Below are 19971 nucleotides of genomic sequence, written 5' to 3' on the forward strand. Positions count from 1 at the left end.
AGTATCAATTATCAGTCGGCATGCATGTCTGTGTGCATGCTTACACACAGACACACACACACACACACATACACATGCACACACAGACCAGTCTATTTGACTGTCAGATGAACATATAACAGAATCCTATGGATGGGCCCATTTCTAACTCTGGGTGAGTCCAGAGACTGGAGCTCTATCTTTTCGGAGCTTCCCCCCAGCACCTTCTATAATCACATCAAAGGTCAGGCTACTTTTTCTCCCTGAGGATCAGCTGTTAATGTTAACCCTCCCACAGCAAATTCATCCATGCTCCTGATCTTAGAATTTTCACCTTGCTTCTTTTTATTCTTACTCTACATAGTAATCATCTGGCTTAGACGTAATCATGTGAGAAGCTGTCAAAAACTTTATTATTATAAAATGTTTCAAAAACATACAAGATCTACAGAACAGTAAAGTCAACTCTCTCATGACTCCCAACATTTTGCTTCAATATGTTTCAGTTCATGGCCGAATTTTTTCACTTCCTAATCCCCCAAATTCATTTGAAGTAAGTACCAGATTTTTTATCATTTCATCCAAAAATATTTTTCAGTACATATTTTAGAAAAAATATTTGGAAGTATAATTACATACTGTCATCACATTTCAACACAGCATTAATTCCTTGATAGAACATAATATTCTGTCAATTGTAAAATCAATTATTTCATAAACTATTATTTCAAAGCTTGTTTGATGTTATCAGAACTAGAATATGGTTACGTATCTCAACTGGTAGTTGATATATATTTCTTAAGTGTCAAACCAGTCAATCCTAAAGGAAATCAGTCCTGAATATTCGTTGGAAGGACTGATGCTGAAGCTGAAACTCCAAAACTTTGGTCACCTGATGCGAACAGCTGACTCATTGGAAAAGACCCTGATGCTGGGAAAGACTGAAGGCAGGAGGAGAAGGGGACGACAGAGGATGAGATGGCTGGATGGCATCACCGACTCAATGGACATGAGTGTGAGTAAGCTCTGAGAAATGGTGAAGGACAGGGAGGCTGGTTGTGCTGCAGCCCATGGGGTCACAAAGAATCAGACGTGACCGAGCAACTGAACCACAAAAAGTGTCTTTTAAAATATCCCTTCCCACACCCTCTTCTCTTTTTCTTGCTCTCCCTCTGTCTCTGCTTCTGTCTCTCTTTTGACCTTACTAATTATTCCTTGAACAAATGGGTTGTTTCTCTTTTTTCTCACCATCTGGACTTTTCTCATTATCTTACTGAGGTGTTATTTTGCGCTTACTCTGTTGCTTGTATATTCTGAAAATAAATCTAAATGCTCCATCAATTTTAGGTTTGAGCTTCTTGAAAAGCAGAAGTCATACCATATCTGGTATCTCTGTTTCTGTGATGTTAGCAGTGATTAATGATTATTACCTCAATTCATTATGCCATAAGGAGTTGCAAAATAACGATATTCTAGTTCTAACATTCCTATGTTAACATTCCTATGATATTCTAGTTCTAACATTCCTGGACTATGTATCTTAAAAGAATCTCCTCCATGCAACTCCAAATACCATTGCATTGGGAGTTAGAGATCAAAGATAATGAATTTGGGGGAGGGGCAATGGAGGAGCACAATTCAATTCATAGCATATGGTTACATAACTAAATTGTAAAGTCATTTGGAATAAATTGTCTGTAATGCCACCAACTGAAAATAAAGACAGATATATTATTTAATTTTACTTTAGATTTCTAGGAAATATTAATTTTGTTTTGTAATTATGTAAAAATTTTCATGAATCCAAACTGAATTACACAAAACTAGATATCATGACGGAAGATTATTTCTAAGCCAGCACCTCTTCACTATTTCTTCCCTCCCATATAGAGAGCATTAAAATAATGTATTGTTTATTCTTTTAGATAGTATATTTAAGAGACATATTCTTAGGAACTAATTTCAGTCTACCAAGTTAGAATAATAATAATTCCAGCAAGTTAGAATCCCAGAGGGAGGCCAGATGATTCTGATGCACATATCTGATTACAAATCCTACATACTCTTCTTCAATGATGTCATTTATTCCTTGCTTTCTGTTATAACTTAAAAGCCAGTGACTCAAAAATCTATTTCTAATCTTCAGTCTCTTTTGGATAACGGATTGTTGAAAAAAACCAGATAACATAATGTCATCCTATCTTAATATATTCAAAGTAATCTTATTTGTTAAGTATATCTGAGTATCTATATTGACACATTCTTAGAGGTCCATAATTCTTTCCTTTTTCTTACATTCTGTATCAGTCCTGACATTTGTTCAAAGTTGTTCCTCAAAGTTAGCCTTTATCTTTACTGCCATAGCCTTTGTCAGGACAGGGTTTCTCAACCTTGGCAGTATTGGCATTTTGAGCAGATGATTCTTTGTCACAAGGAGCTTTCTTGCACTTTGCAGATTTTCTAGCGGGATCATTGTTATCTTCTCTCTTAGGTGTTATCAGCCTCTTAGGTGTGAAAGCAAAAATACATCCAGACATTACCAGGTGTCCCGTGGTGTGTGCGTGTGTGTGTGTGTGTGTGTGTGTGCGTGTGTGTGTGTGTGTGTGTAGGTGAACTCTGTGGGGTAAGGTGGAGGGCTGATGGAGAATCTCTTGACTGAAGCGTCGTCACCTCGCTCTTAGACTACTACAAACCCTCAGGCCTGGTCTACCTGCTTGTAAAATCATTGACCTTCCACATTACTGTATGTTACAAAGTGCATTCTTCTTCATCCCAGACTTTGTTTTTTCTACTGGAAATAGGCAAATTGCACAGTTGGCTCTACACTGCTGTTGACTAAGAGTCCTTTCCACCATCATCTTCTGCCTCTCACTCCCTCCTCTGCACAGTTTCACCCCCTTCTGTAGCGGCAGCTGCTCATCCCGCCTCTCCAAATCTTCCACTTATTTCTCTTCAATTTCTGTGCATATTTTTCTTCAGCTGTATGCCACTTGCTTTTTCAAGACGGAAGATCTCTAATCCCTCTTCTTGTAATCTTTATTTGTTCATTCTTATGCATGTGGCATCTTAGTTCCTCAACCAGGGACTGAACGCTCAACCCTTGCATTGGGAGCATGGAGTCGTAACCACTAGATCGCCAAGGAGGTCTCTCTAATCACTCTTTAAGCTGATTTTCAAAATTTGCATAGTGAATGAGGCTTTTCCCTTTACCCGCATCTCAAGTACAATACCAAAGATATCATATTGTAACTCTTCATTTACACTCTCTGTCACTTCTTTTCCAGGTACCTCCCCAAGGGTGGCTGGATTTATTCACAGTGCTTACACAGTACCCCAAAGAGACACCTACTTGTATCTTCACCTGCACCCGTCTGGAATAGTCCATGTCAGTAGAAGTACAAAAACAGTGAAGTCATTCCTTTGAGATCTGCAGCCTGCTGGATTTAAAGGGTAATTGACTGGCTGCATGTGACCCAGAGTACATTATAAGAAAACATATCACTCAAAACACTTCTTTCAGAGTTACTTTTAACTTTTAAAAGTATTTTATTACTGCTAGAATTTGAAATAAAAGTTAGTAGTCCTTAACCGAAGAAAATGGCACCCAAGGCATTTCTAGAACTGATTGCAGAGTGTGCCTATGCTGCTAGAAAAGGTCTGTTCTTTCTGACAGCACAGCCTCTGATCTGTAACACTGAACTTCATTACTCACCTGTGCCTTTCAGCGGTGGCTGCTGTCTACTGGTCCACGCATGCCCTTTCAAGGATTCTCAAAAGAGGATCAGGGTGATATTGAGATGTCAGCAATGTTAGCCTGTCTGGAGAGAAAGTTACACTTGATATGATGGAGATGATCTGACCAGAAAGACACAGGGAAGTGGGGAAAATAAGCTCTATTTGAGTCCCTCATTAAGTTGCATACAGAAAAAGAGCACTTGCAAAAGTTAGAAACAAAACTAAATGAAATAGGGATTGACCATTTTTAAGAGCTATCTTTCTTTATGAAAGTTTATTCTTAATTTTAGCCTTTGCTATTCTAGTCATGATAGTTATATAAGCTTCCCACTTTCTAGATCAAATGGGAAGAAAAGGAAAGAAAAGCGAACGCTAACTGAATGTATTTTCTATGTGAACAGTAATGTAACAGAGAACAAACTGGACTCCATGTTGGATCTACTCCTTGAGCTCTTTCACTCTGTGTCCTGTGTTTAGTCACTCTGGCTCTGCACCTTTGTAAGAGCATGTTGCCTCGAGCCCGAAATTTACACGACAGCCCATTCTCAAGGCTCTGGTCTATAAAGGTATACACTTTTCCATTCCTAATCCCATGGACGGAGGAGCCCGGTAGGCTGCAGTCCAAGGGGTCTCGAAGAGTCGGACATGGCTGAGCGACTTCACTTTCACTTTTCACTTTCATGCACTGGAGAAGGAAATGGCAGCCCACTCCAGTGTTCTTGCCCGCAGAATCCCAGGGACGGGGAAGCCCGGTGGGCTGCCTTCTATGGGGTCGCACAGAGTTGGACACGACTGAAGCGACTTAGCAGCAGGAGCAGCAGTGATAAAAAGATGCAGAACAGAAAATAACAATTGCCTTGTTGGAGGTTTATAAGAATATTGTGACCAGACCTACAGGGAGAGTTGCAAGAATAAAGGATTCCTGCACCAAGAAGTTTTCAACAACTGGCTTCTTAGTATAAAAGAAGCCTGAATTCTAACCTAGGTAAGATGGTTCTTTGGGACACTAGTTCACCATCTTGTACATCTGGTGGCTCTTCAAACAAAATCAATATTCCTTGCTCCAGCACCTCATCTCTTGATTTATTGGCCTGCTGTACAGCAAGCTGTGTGAGCTTGAGCTTGGTAACAATAATGCTGCAAAGAATGTAATATCCGTTACTTGGAAACTGAGGCTCTGTGAGATTAGAACTGTCCTTATGGACACAAAACTGGTAAGCCTTGATGTATTATTCAAATATGATGCTTTCTGTCTCTAAAGTCTATACACATTTTAGTTACCTCTTCTTTTCCCCTTTATCACTTTTGAGGCTTAAGTGCAATTCTTTATACTTACTGCACTGGGGTTGAGTACAGAGATGTGTGTTCACTATGTCCTACGGCCATATTGGTAGAAAAATGCCCTTCAATTGGTTGACTTTGTTCTTCACACCTGAATAGGGATGAAAGAAGCAGGTGAGGGTTACTCAAAAGCAAAAACAAACAAACAAAAAAAAACCTAGTACTTGTCACCGATTAGGGAATGGTTAAAATCAAGAAACTCATGTTCAAATGCAACTATCCGAAGAATGGTTAAGTCTAAAAGTAGATTATGTTCATCAGGAATGGAGTTTGTTTTACATGATGGTATTTTTAAATTCTTGCTCATGAAGAGAAGCAGAAGAACATTTATATTAAGGACAGAATCCAATCCTTACAAATTCTCTCCTGTTTCTGCCAGTAAGACAAGGCAGTGCACAGCTGATATCGTTTGTAAGAGCAGGGAACCTAAAATCAATCTTGGAGAGAAAGTCTTGACATCGGGGCTTGAGAAAGTGAATTTAATCATTTTGTACGGAGTATTTTCACCCTTCATGTCTAAAGAGAAAGTGGATGAAAAGATACAGGACCAAGGGAGAAAATGTACACTAAAGAGGGCTAAAGATCACACTTTTTTGGTTCATTTTTAATTTTTCCAAAAGCTTCATAAAAATGAATTCTAGAGTATCACTAAAAATCACCAAAGTGATGATGTTAGACGTGGCCACATCCCCATCTCTACTGCTCTGTCCACTGTGAATGTAGTCCAAAATACTAACCACTTCTGTTGGAAGAATATTGGATAAGTCAAGCAAGGAGAAACAGACTGACTCTAAGAGTCAACCAACAACTGCTAAGTTTTATTTGTAAGTAGCCATTAATTCAAGATCTTCTCCTGATACTACCCTTAGAGATTTATCTATGCTGATTCACAAAAACATCCTGTGGAGTTAGAAAACTGGTATAATTATCTCCACTTTATAAAAGCATAAACAGAGCCTTAGAAACAAATCAACATTTCCAGAAATACATAGCGACAAAGGAGAAGAACCCAAGTCCAGAGCACTTTTGGTTTAGACAATCTGATTTCACGCAGTCAAGAAACAGTATTTCTCTTGGGTCTGGGCCTTCCTTCCTGATGATGCCTGGTATTGCATGACCTTTGAAACACATCAGCATAGACAGATGACTATAAGAAATGTGCAGTGTATTTACCAAGAAATGGTTCCTTGCTAAATTACATTTGGGAAAACAAGAAGTTAATCTATAAGAAATAGTAACAATTGTGCTATAACTGGTGATCACTGGTAATAATAAATAAGACTTAAGAGCTCTGGGGTCGCATTTTAAATATACAGTAGCTAATTAACTAAAACTATACAATTTACAAACACATCTATTGAATACTTGAAACTGCTAGTAGATATGTCCATTTACCACATGTAGCAGCTATTAGATCATAAGAATATTTTCAGTCACCTGCTGATATTTTAAGACTTTCATTATAGTTAAATAATATGCATAAGAAAAAGTTTTTCTTCTTTTAAAGTGACAAGAAAAGACTTCAAAGGTTTGATGACACTTGCAAACTAAAAGTGACAGGGGATATAAAATGCTTATAAAATTCAAGCAGTTAAGGAATTTCCTCCAGAAACTGGCACTCTTTGCCAGTGTTGAAAGGTGTTTAGTTTTAGTAATCCTAACAGACAGACAGATGGATGGATACACACACATCATATATTTATTCTCTGGAAAAAAACAATCAAGTAATGTCTCCGCCTTCTCCATGGTTAAGAGTTACTATAATGAAAGATGCTCATAATGTGTGTGTGTGTAGTTTCAACTGCTTGTTGTCACAGCATTTTCAGCATCTGAAAATAAGAATTTAGCCTAGCTTCTCTTTATGCCTACAGCTCCTAACTTGTGCCGACTCATAGTTTATATTCATTAAATGTGTGATATTTGTTTGACTAGTTCTCAATCTGGCAGTTATTATAGTTGATGGTGCCATTCAGGACCACTCAAAAACTGATGTGTATGGAGAAAAAGCGGATGCAGTAGTGGGAACGTATAGGCAGATTATATACATAAAGAAACAAGCCTCTTTTATCTACCCTAACTTAGCCGTTTCAAACTCTTTTTTTCTTAGGGGTAAATATTGATTTATGGAGCTTAGAGTAGGTATAAGGGCCCTGAGTGAAGGGTGCTACATATGTCTTGTCATTTAAACCTCAAAATAGCCTTGTCTGGAAACTATAATATCCTAGTTTTATGGGTAAAGACACTTATATTCAAAGGGGCTTAGCAATTTGTCCAAGGTCAAAATCACTTAATTTAGAAAAAAAAATGACAGCAAGAGAAAATTACGATTGCATGGCCAGCCCACAGTTCTCTTTACAGTCCATCAATTCCACCTCTTTATGCTAGCGTAACATTTCCAGGCTACAGTTCTGAAAGGAGAGGTCAAGGGAAGAGGAGTCCATAATAAAGCAACCTGAGCTTTTAAAATTCACTCTGACTTAAGCGGGCAGTTCTCTCTGATCATACGCTGCTTTGCTGCCTCCTTCAACATCTGGGGTTCCTGTTACCCTCTCCTCCCAGATTCCTGAGCTCATTTTCCTGTGACATCCTCTAATACCTTCCAAACTCAAGTGTCCATGCCCCAGATCTCTACCCATTGTACCAGCTCCAATCCATTTTCACAACTTTGTTTTATGTTCCTAACATTGATCCTAACATTGACTGATACACCAGTTATAATGAATTCAGCCTTTGCCACTCAAGAGAAAGTCCCAGAGACCTTTTCCCCCAAAACAAAGGACTTGACTTCAAGGTAGAGGTGAATCTCGACATCTAGGGCATCCCAATCCTTGTTTAGAGAAGGAAATGGCTCCAGTATCCACTCCAGTATTCTTGCCTGGAGAATTCCATGGAGAAGCCTGGCGGGCTACAGTCCATGGGGTCGCAAAGAGTCGGACATGACTGTGCAATTAACACACACATACACACACACACACACACACAATCCTTCTTCTTGTTTTTGTGTCACTTTGAGGAAAGTCATTCTCCCATTTTCCACTCTCTGCTCTCCCTAACATTTCACATCCAATCACTGTGGGTCACTCCAGCTTTTATCTCTCTCTCTCCTTCTTTCTCTCTCTCTTTTTTTTCTTCAATGAGTTCTCCTTCCTTTTCCTGCACTAGTTAACAACAATTTAAATTAAGGGTCCTCAAACCCCCAGGCCACACACCAGTGGTGGTCCGTGGCCTGTTAGGAAGTGGGCCACACAGCAGGACATAAGTGGCAGGCAAGTGAACAAAGGTTCATTTGTATTTATGGCCACTCCCCATCACTGGCGTTACTGCCTGAACTCTGCCTCCTGTCAGATAAGTAGGGGCATTAGATTGTCATAAGAGCTAGAATCCTACCGTGTTTGAATCATCCCCAAACCATCTCCCCTCACCCCACCAGGTCGGGGGAAAAATTGTCTTCAACGAAACCAGCCCCTGGTGCCAAAAAGTTGGGGACTACTGTTTTAAATTATTCAATTTGACAGCAAAGCCCACAGGTCCAAGGGACTGCTTAATAACGTTAGTTCATCCCCAGAAGGGATTTTTTTGGAGCACAGCTCTAGTATTAGCAGTAGGAATAGTAGGGGGTTGGTGGTGGTCATCTAATAAACAACAAACATTAGTTTTGTGACTTACTAGATGCCTCGTACTTTGCTAAGTCCTTTGTATGCATTATCTGCTTTAAGTTGCACAGTAATTACCAGACAGACAGTACCTTTGCTTTTAAAATGTGGAAAATTGTAGCTGAAAAGTCTTAATTGCCCAAGATCACATGGCACAGAATTCAAATGCGTGTTTATTTAAAGCTAAATACCTAGCTATTAGCTACCGTCAGCCACTTCCTCCCTTTAGTATCTCTCTCTACCACTCATACTTTGCCTTATTTTATTGGAGAAAAGAAGGATTTGTGCACTTCTAATAACATGTTCAAGACCACACAGCTAGCACATAATAGGGCCAAGATATCACCTTGCCTGCCCGAGTCTTTTTATGATACCAGGTGAAAACATCCTAGAAGGGATGATACATAAAAGTATGACCATCTTTATAAATTTGAGATACGTTGCAATAAAAAATCCTAAATTCACTGAGAATATCTAGACTTAGTTCAAAGAAAAAACTTCTATCTCTCCCGAGAGCCACTTTACTGACAGCCTGAGTCATTTTAGCGAGCTGGGGGACCCAGTCATTTCAATGCTTGTTGCCCTGGATGAGTGTCTTTTACAGTCTAGCTGAGTGCTCAAGTCAGAACCCTGACAGACCTGTTAACAGGCAACACTTCTTTGAGGAAGCCAACAGGAGGTGTGTGAAAGATTGCAGAATTCCCAGGGCTTTAAATTATCTCTGTCACAGTGATTCAGCATCTCCCAGGAACAGAAGATACAAGCCCTAAGGAGGAGATTCCTGAGTCTCACCCTGAAAATATGACTTTACAGACACAGCTTTTAAAGACCAATACTGTTCACTGTATTTTTACTTGGTGTTTGTTCCTAGGACCTCCAGAAAATATTTTGCCCCAGGGTATAGCATATCTGGTGGAGAAGGCAATGGCAACCCACTCCAGTGTTCTTGCCTGGAGAATCCCAGGGATGGGGGAGCCTGGTGGGCTGCCGTCTATGGGGTCGCACAGAGTCGGACACGACTGAAGTGACTTAGCAGCAGTAGCAGCGTAGCATATCTGGCAAAATATATAACTGCCTCTGGATATATCCTTTAATATCATGTGGCTACATGTCCATTCCAAACTCCCTAACTATCTCTTTCCTCACCTTCCCCCCGCAGCAGCCATAAGTTTGTTGTGCCATATTTAAAATGGATAACCAACAAGGACCTGCTGTATAACACTTGGAACTCAGCTCAGTGTTACCTGGCCTCCTGGATGGAAGGGGAGTGTGGGAGAGAATGGATACATGTATGTGTATGGTTGAGTCACTTCTCTGTTCATTGGAAACTATCTCAGAATTGTTAATTGGCTATACTCCAATATAAAATAAAAAGTTAAAAAAAAATTGTCAAGTGACCACTCAGTAAGAGTCTGGGGGAATCTGTAGGGAGCTAGCTGCTTTCAGAGAACAATAGGAATATAAAAAAATTTCCCACTGAAACCAAAACAGTTGGTCCTAGGACTGGATTTCATTTAAAAACAAAACATAACACTTGACTCATTTCAATAGTAGGAACTTTTCATTTTCTCATGATTGCTTAAGTAAAGCATAATAAAGTTTAAAAAGCAGGAGAGGATCTTAAATTCAGTAAAAGACCAGTAAGGCTCTTTAAATATTTTAAAACTTTGGGCAGGGTACTTATTCTCTCAGACTCTCAGTTTCTCTAACTGCTGAAATGAAAAACAGAAGCAAAACACTGTTTTCATTTGAGTTTAACGAATTGTACTCCCAGGCAAGTTGTGTTTTTTGGTATTTAAAATGCTCAGCTCAGGCCTGGACAATCTTGTGTTGCTAAAGTCACTGCAGTTATAGTGGCACTTGCATAGCTTATGATAGAACACCAGGTCAATCACTTGTTGGGTGAATGACCTTGGACTAGGTACTAAACCCCTGAGTGCCTCTATTTCTTCATCTGTAATATGAGGATAACAACAGCAACAATCCCTAAGTGTTGCTTAAAGATTAAGTCAATTAATATGTATAAAGTACTCAGAATAGTTTCTGGAAAAACTCCATGTATACATGTTTCTTAAACAAATGTGAGTTTTTACCCAATTTCTGGGAAAGAACCTAGAGTCCACACTCCACTGAGCTTAGCATAATTGCTCGGAAGTTTTCATGAAACAAGGATCCTCTAACACATAACTCGTTTGACTCATGCTTGTTACCTGCCTGATGTTTGGTACCTGCAGGCATTTGCCTTTGTGGCTCCTGTTCGAACAGTTATACTTCCAAAGTCGCTGCATTTTAATGCAAGGAAGTGTATCAGTTGATTCACCTGAGAAAAAACGAGGCTTTTGTATTTTCATAGACTGTCTCTAGATTCCCCGTAGATCTCCTCAACCCTAACTTTGCAGCCCAGACACTGACAATAGAGTCAGCCCTGCTCATGTCTGTCTTGGTTTTCACTGAATGTTGGAGTCCAGACTATTAGCATCCAGCCACCTGCCAGAGGGTTTCAGAAAGGGTGCTTGGGGAGGGGGTGGGTAAGGAAAGAGCTCTGAGAGGAGTCCTATTTGCTTGTTAGGTCTTACTTTCAATAGAGTTGTTGAAAAATCATGATAGTAACACTTACCAGCACTTGCCAAGCGCTAGCCTCCGTCCCAAGGGTTTTTCACGTGCTGATCTTCAGAACTCCGGGAGGTACGTCCTATCACTAACTTGCTTTACAGGAGGAATAAACCAAATCTGAAATCTTAGTGTCATGTGCCAGCGTCGCACGGCTGTGTGCGAGTGAGTGCTTAGTCACTCATTCGTGTCCAACTCTTTGCCACCCCGTGGACTGGAGCCCCCTGGACGGGAGCCCCCCTGCCAGGCTCCTCTGTCTATGGAATTTTCCAGTCTAGAGAACTCTAGAATGGGTTGCCGTTTCCTACTCCAGGGGATTTTCTCCACCGGGGGATCCAACCCACGTCTCTGAGTCTCCTGCATTGGCAGGTGGATTCTTTACCACTGTGCCACCAGGGCAGCCAGAGTTACACTACTGAAAGGGGTAAAGCAAGATTTCACAACCCGAAATGCAGGCTTACACATGGGCACATACACAAGCAAATGATGCATCTAGGTAGAAATTTAATTTAAGGTAAAATGGGTACCTTGGTACCTAGTCTTTGTTCTCAGTTTAACCAAGTGGAACTCAGATACATCTTACTGGCTGTGTGCCTTCTGTAAGATCTTAATCTTCCTGAGTTTCTCCATCTGTAGAAATGAAAAAAATATTACCTGCCTATTGTGATATGAGACAATGTATATGAAATACACAGTAAATGCTCAAATGATTTTTTATCTATGACAATAAAAAGTATTAATAAGCAAGTATGATGACTCTGATGTTAGGAAAGTGTCTAAAGCAATGCTCAACTCTTAGCTAGTTATCAATATATATTCATTTCATCTCTTTCCAATATGATGTACTGACTATCCTCATGACAAGCATGTTTCTATAGCCAGGATTACAGAGTACCCTGAGGAAAACAGACTAGCTCTCAAGGGAAGAAAAATGCAAGATGGTAATGCAAGAAAGGATCACTTCTCCAGAGAGAACTTTTCCACAGTGGTAATACTGAAGAAAGAATTTAGTTACTCATATTTAATGGGTGCAAACAAATATTTCAGGATGATGCAAAATTGGAGTCAATTCCTCTGTCTCTTAAGGGGTTTAGATTTTTTCGAGGTTCTGTTCAATTACTTTCTTTCCAGGGATGAGAAAATCTAGTAATATTTCACAGGGTTTGGAATACCAATATGGAGCACAGGAGTCATGCCCAGGTAACTGGCATACCCTGAGGTGAGGCCTCCAGGACCGATTAACAGCAGAGGACTTCCTCATTTCAATATCAATAGACTGGCCAGCTTCATTATCTTCTAAGGATCTTTAGGAAATGGTCTTCTCTGGTTAAATGCAATTTGGTGTTCATAGCCCATCTCTCCTTCTTGGTGCCTTGATATCATGATGCTTTGTCCAAAGCAGGTGCCAATCAATCTATAGCCATCATGTTGAAAAGCGAACCAAACACTACCTTTTCTGATATAGTGAAAAATCAATTAAGCAGGACTTAATTAACCAAGATCATATATTAAAAATCTATTTCAAGCCGTTTTCTATGAGAAATTAACCTTTAGAAATTAGAGCAGGGTTCTCCACTTTGGGTCTTACCATTGCTGAAATCGAGAAGTCACCCAGACTGGGACTCCCTTTTATTTCTTGAAATCCACTTCCAAGTTCATGTTTTTGTTTGTTTGTGTGTTTTGCTGAAATTCAGTTTCCTTGTGGCTGTAGAACTGAGGGCTCCACTCTGTTCTGGCGTCAGTCAGAGGGCACCGTCGGTCCCTAGAGTTCCTCGCAGTTGCCTGCAGCCCTGTCTCGCACAGAAGCTTTCCCAGGCAGTCATAGCATGGCCAACAAGAGAATCACTATCTTTATTTCCCGTCTCTCTTCAGCAAAGGCCACCACCGTCCTTTAAGGATTCACTTGAAGCCCACTCAGGATAATTTTCCTTTTGATTAACTCAAAATCAATTAATTAGTGACCTTAATTGGACATGCAGGACCAATTCACCTTTGCCAAATAACAGAAGTAAATCATGGGAAGAACACTGCTTTATAAACACAAGTGCTGTGCACCCTTTAGGGGAGGGGATCAAATGAGATCTGTGTACAAGGAAGTGGGCTTCTTGGAGGCCCTCTAGAATTCAGCCAATCACAGGTACCAAGAAAGCTTTGCCAGAATCAGAGCTTTAAAAGTCAATTGATGGATGTACCTTAAGATCCGTTAGGGATATAATTAAATAAAGACACTCAATACTTGATTATGGCATTCACTCTTTTCTGGGATTAATTTGGTGTTTATGAGATGAACAACTTGCTCATTGATTCATTTCTTCTTTTAATTCGTTTATTTTTTATTGATTTATCTTTCTTTTCTAATGTCTTTTTTTCTATTTATTAAATTAAGTTTATAAATATATCTCTAAGCAAAGCACTGGCTGCTTCATATATATTTTGGTATTTCATTATCATTTAATTTCAAATATTTTCTAACTTCCATTATGATTCCATATTGATCTATGTACAATTTATAAATATATCTTTTAATTTCCAAATATATGGAGATTTTTCAATCATCTTTTTTTTCTTTTTTTGGTTTGTTGTGATCAGAGAACACACTTTATATGATTTCAGTGCTGTTAAATGTAGTAAAACATGGCTTAGGTCCCAGTACATGGACAACTTTTGTAAACATTACATTTATATTTGAAAATAATGTGCATATTGCTTTTACTGGTTTTGATATATGACAATCATATATGCCAATCAGGTGAAATATGTTGATTATGACGTTGAATTCTTCCTTTTTCTTAATGAATTTTGACCTTTTACTATATCAAAAATTAAAAGATATGTCACAGTAAATGTGGACTTGGGGGTTTTTTCCTGTTTTTCTTTTAATTCTTTTAATTTTTGCTATATCTGTTTTGAGGCTCAAATTTGAAATGCTAAATGTTCTGGGTGGATTAAATTTTTATGATTGTAAAATGTTCCCCAGGAACTCTGGTAGTGCTTTTTATTAGAGATAATATCATAAACTCAACTTTGATAATAATTTAGCCACACCAACCATTTTAGTGTTTACACAGTAACTATATTTTTCTATCTGCTCCTTTCAATCTTGCTGTTCTCTTATAATTTAAATATGATCTTATAAATAGTATGTTAATGAAGTCTTATTAATTCTTTGACATTTGAAACATTTTGAGGTAAATAGAAATGATTAATATGTATTCATTTATATATATTTGCTTTTGATTTTCCACACTAGTTGTGGGAGGTTTTTTTTTTTCTTGTATGTGTTTGAATTAATTGTGTAGATTATGATGATGATTTAGTTTCTCACATTAATAGATTGGTAGCTTTATACTACTGTGTTGGTTACAAGCATTCTTGTTCTACTAAAAAATGGATATTATTTGCTACTTTTGCCATTTATAAATAATGCAAGTATGGTTAAGACCCTAACTTCATGTTCCACTTAGTTTTGGATTGCAATTTTTTATATATTGCAGACCTCACAAGGTGCTATTTTTATTGTCATATATCAATATTCACTGAATGTTGATGAGATTTGCCCTTTCCTATCATCATTCATTGCTTTCTGCTTCTCGGATCTTCTGTCTGGGATCATATCATTCTGCCTAAAGAAACTAAAATTAACTTTTTGCCAACCCAATATTTCCTTTAGTGTGAATATGCTGGTGACATTCTCTTGGTTTTTGTTTGTGTGAAATGTCTTTACGTTTATTCTCCAGTCATATTCAGTATAGGTATAGATTTGTAAGTTACTTTTTTTTTAGTGCCTTTAAGATATTTCATTTTGTTCTAGTTTGAAATACTACTGTTTTGACATCAGCTTGAAGTCTAACTGCTCTTCAAACATATTATCCACTTTTTCTGGAAGCTTTTTAATAATTTTCCCTTTGGCTTTGGGTTTAGTGATTTTATTACATGTGCCAAGTGGAGCTTTCTTTCATTTGTGTCTCTTGGGGTTCAAAGGCCTTCTTGAATCTGAAAGCTAATATCTTCCTAGATTTTGGAAAGTTTTGTGATTATCACTTCAAATATTGCTTTAGCTCTATTTTCTATCTTTTTAAAATTCTGGACACCAGTTATACATGTATGCAATCTTCTCATATAACTTTTCATGCATTCTTCTCTATTTCCCATACTTTCAAATTTTCATTCTACAAAATTTTCTTCATAGTCTACTTTCTTTTCTTTGTGGTTAAATTTGCTTCAAAAGATCCTAATTAAGATCTTCAGATTTATTAGATAAAAATAGAGGATGTTCATTTAAATATAGATTATAAATAAGCAATGGATACTTTCAATAAAATTATCTTTCAAAATATTGTTGTTGTTGTTCAGTCACTAAGCCAAGTTCGACTCTGTGATCCCATGGACTGCAGCATGCCAGTCCACTATCTCCTTAAGTTTCCTCAAATTCATGTCAATTGAGTCGGTGTCATCCAACCATCCCATCCTCTCTTGCCCCCTTTCAAATATAGTGAGAGGAAATTTATATGTTGAAGACCTTAAGCCTAGGAACTCAGGATGTGACTGTTTTTGGAGGCAGGGCTTTTAAAGAGGTTCAGTTCAGTTCAGTCACTCAGTGGTATCTGACTCTTTGTGACCCCATGAACTGCAGCACTTCAGGTTTCCCTGTCCATCACCATCTCCCGGAGCTTGCTCAAACTCATGTCCATTGAGTCAGTGGTGCCATCCAACCATCTCAACCTCTGTCATCCCCTTTTCCGCCTGCCTTCAAATCTTTCTCAGCAGCAAGGTCTTTTCTAATGAGTCAGCTCTTCACATCAGATGGCCAAAGTGTTGGAGCTTCAGCTTCAGCATCAGTCCTTCCAATGAATAATCAGGACTGATTTCCTTTACGATTGACGGGTTTGATCTCCTTGCAGTCCAAGGGATTCTCAAGAGTCTTCTCCAACACCACGGTTCAAAAGCATCAATTCTTCAGTGCTCAGCTTTCTTTATGGTCCAACTCTCACATCCATACATGACTACTGGAAAAACCATAGCTTTGACTAGATGGACCTTTCTCAACAAAGTAATGTCTCTGCTTTTTAATATACTGTCTAAGTTGGTCATAGGTTTTCTTCCAAGGAGGAGGTGTCTTTTTAATTTCATGGCTGCAGTCACCATTGGCATTAAATTAAAGAGGTAATTAAGGTAAAATGAGCTTATATGGGTGGGTTCTAATCCAACATGACTAGTGTCCTTATCTAAACGGCAGATTCGGACACAGACGCACAATGAGGAAAGACCCATATGAAGACAGACAGATGACCATCTGTAAGCCAAGGAGAGAGGCCTCAGAAAAACACCCACCCTGCTGATGCCTTAATTTCGGACTTCTAGCTTCCAGGACTGTGAGAAAATACATCTCTGTTTTCAAGCCACTTAGTCTGTGTTACTTTGTTGTGGCAGCACCAGCAAGCTAATTTTAGTTATTTTTATTTGGACTCTGTATGTATCTGTTTCTATTGCTTGTTCTTTCTCTTGGTTTTCATTCACATCAATTCTTGAATGACTTTTTCCCCTTGTCACTTCAGAACACTTTATATGTTCATTAAATCAAATTTTTCAGTGAAACAAAATTTTCACTTTGATTTTTGACATACCACTTTTGTGAATCCACAAATAGTAACCTGTTGCTAAAACAAAATGGTTAAGTTCTATGACAATGACAACTACTTCACCTAAGATTTTCCTGATTTTAGAAATGCTGACCTGTGAAAATATACTCAAATAAGTAGCTGTGTACTAATCATCTTGTTTATGATATAAAACAATTACTAACACCACTGAAACTCACGTGTATACATACCTGATAATGTTTCCCTCTTTTACATCATAGATTTCTTGTTTATCTCTAAGTTTTCCAAATATGTTGCTCTAAATACCGTGTGTGGTGTTGGTTTAGAATTGCTCTAGAAATTGTAGGAGTTCTGTGACTTCAGTTTTTTCATTTTATTTTTTTTAAGCTTCATCCATGTCAATGCTCTTAGCTGCAACCCTTGTAGAGTATCCCTTTGTGTGACGGACATGAGTATTTATATATTCTACACCATAATTTATCAATTCTCCCATTAATGGGCATTTACGATGCTTTGCTCTTATAAGTTATTTTGCTGCAAACATTCTCATAGTTGTTTACCTGTGACGCATGTGAGAATTTCATCCTAGGGTATCTTCCTAGGGATGGAATTGTTAAGTCTGCATGAGAAGTTTTCTTATTCTGATATGAGCAAAGGCTGCTGTACTCCTCCTCTGCTCTTTCATTATCTTGAGAGGACATACGGTCTGTTCCTGCTTAATCTACAGAATGAGCTTGTCTATGTCCAAGGATTTTCAGGGAGAAATGGAAGGCGAGGGCAAGGAAGCGGTGGTGCTTCTTCGCCCATAGGATGCTTCTTTCAACCACCATCTTGGGAAACCAAAAGCTGACGGGTCCAGGCAGGGTGGCCCAGTCCGCCTAGCTCTGTTGACTATGGCTGTGAAGTTGCATTCTGCTGACTGGATAGTATTCAGGATGCAGCATAGTTGATGTCACAGAATCCACTGTGAAGTCACTACTATCCTGTGAAACATGCAAATTCAGAAGGAAGTTTGAGATTCACTTTGAGAATTGGTGGTTTCATTTATTAAAAAGTGATGAAACGAAACTGGAAACAACCTGGTCCTCATCCTCTGCTCCTGCTTGTTGTTGTTGCTGCGTTTTGATGGCTTCAATGTTTGCTGTCACTTGGACTCATTTACCAGGACACCAGTGGTCAAGTGTCTCACCACAGACTACTGGCTGCCTGATGGTCCCCACACCACTCTCGTTGGTCCTAGATATGATCTCCATCTGTACAAGGTGCAGGGTGGTGAACTTTGAGATTTGTTAATAAAGAGTCAATTCTGCCGGGTATTTATCTTGCAGGACCTGGGACTACTGTTTATGTGATAGAACTGATGTTGAATTTCATTAAAATCCAATCTTTCTGGATCTTTTTCATTGTGAGACCTGGGGCCACTGTTTACAAAGTAGGACAGATTTTCAATAGACAGCCAGTCTTCTGTTTTTAACTGTAGAACCTGGGACTATTGCTCATACAGTACAATGGGTTCTGAAGTTATTAAAGAGACAGTCAATTGAGTTGGGGTCCTTAAAGAACCCAAATTATTTGTTGACTGGCTCCCTGCCAAAGTCTGAGATAACCTAGACTTCTTTTCAGTGGGCTGAGGCCGGTGTGTTTGTGGAAGGAGGAGCTGTGTGCTGTGCCCACTGGTTTTCTCTGGAGTTACTTTTTCTCATCCCTGGTGGTTCCGTAGTGGGCTAAGTGCCAGCAGGAGGATCATGTCAGAGCAGACTTGTCCTCCCTGTCTGAGGTGATGAGAATGTCTTCCAGTGACACTTCAGTCCTTTTCCTTCTTCCCAGTCTAGGCTGCAGCATGGGGTTGAGAGACTCTCTCTAGACTTTCATTCTGTTCATTCCAGTACGTTTCACTCCGTAAGGCTGAGACAAGGAGGGTCTTGACTACTATACTTTTAGTTGTTCCTGCAACAGGCATGTGTGTAGTCTCTGCTCTTTCCAACATCGTGTGTGCAGGCTAAGCCACTTCAGTCATGTCTGACTCTTGGTGACCCCCATGGACTGTACCCCACCAGGCTCCTCAGTCCATGGGATTCTTCAGGCAAGAATCCTGGAGTGGGTTGCATTTCCTTCTCCAGGGGATCTCCTTGACCCAGGGAGTGAACCTGGGTCGCTCCTATCTCCTGCATTGGCAGCTGGGTTCTTTACCCCTGGTGTCCCTGGGGAAGCCCCAAAATATTCGTATGCTAGGCCTGTATGACGGAGTGAATAACTTACATCTAAGCTTTCGACTGAGTCTGTTCACACACTAAGATTGAGAAACTGACTGGCAATGGATAAATACAGGCCAATCATCACAAGCCCGCTTTCCTCCGGGAAGAGACTGAAGCTTCTGCTGATGTTCAGAACAACCCTCTGACCTGCCAGTGCTGCGCTAATCTTGTCCTGAGTCTGCAGACTCAGTTGTGGGCACGCCCACGGTGCCCATGCTGCTGCTAGCCCTGTTGCTGCCCCTTTGTCAATCACTGCAGGTGTCCTGTTAAGGACAGTGTGCTTTCAGGAACACAGGATGTGTGGCAGACACGTTGGAGTCCTTTCCCACCAGATGAGATGATGAGGCCCCAAACAAGAACTGTGTGAAGCTTCTTGATCTTGGTCACCTTCCTCACGGAGCTGCACAGCCTGTTGTCCTTTGCCTCAAGCATAATATCTGTGGTGTCCTTGGTTGGGACGACCTGCAGAGCTGTAACTCTCCACTGGTGGTCTCAGGAAGTAAACAGTTTATCCCCAAATAAATGAAGAGATGTCTTGCATCAGAAAGGGGACACAGCTGAAGGTCAAAAGAGCAGTCAGTGGCAAGCTTCAGACAGAGCTATTTTTCACAGTCATGGATGGAGATGTTTACAGACTTCAGGGCAAGCATCTGGTTAGCTATCAGACAGATCTTTGTAGGTTTTGGGCCTCTTCCCTGGCTGACCTGGCGATGTCTGAGATACTACTCACAGCCTGCAGCTCACGGGGCCAGAGGCAGGATGTCGGATAGGGGCTGATGGATGTGAGACTCACGGTCA

General features: G+C 39.6%; 1 long non-coding RNA gene across 23 annotated transcripts in view; it reads right to left on the bottom strand.

Annotated features, from left to right (window-relative positions):
• The window catches only part of LOC145512171 (uncharacterized), a 104675-nt gene extending 86836 nt beyond the window's left edge, over positions 1 to 17839 (bottom strand). For 8 of the 23 annotated variants that reach the window (XR_014058355.1, XR_014058361.1, XR_014058344.1 and 5 more), the window contains exons 1-5: positions 17149 to 17839; positions 11846 to 11948; positions 5051 to 5146; positions 3692 to 3797; positions 3329 to 3413 (exon numbers count right to left, since the gene is read on the bottom strand). This is a non-coding gene — a long non-coding RNA (uncharacterized LOC145512171). Of the gene's footprint in view, positions 1 to 2264; positions 3417 to 3691; positions 3798 to 5050; positions 5147 to 11845; positions 11949 to 17148 lie in introns of those variants that run through there. The other 15 variants (XR_014058365.1, XR_014058363.1, XR_014058343.1 and 12 more) reach the window with 4 other exon arrangements.
• Positions 17840 to 19971: the final 2132 nt, after the last annotated feature.

Source organism: Giraffa tippelskirchi, chromosome 7 (genome assembly GCF_054371585.1).
Source record: "Giraffa tippelskirchi isolate mGirTip1 chromosome 7, T2T-mGirTip1v1.2.pri, whole genome shotgun sequence".
Lineage (NCBI taxonomy): Eukaryota > Metazoa > Chordata > Mammalia > Artiodactyla > Giraffidae > Giraffa > Giraffa tippelskirchi.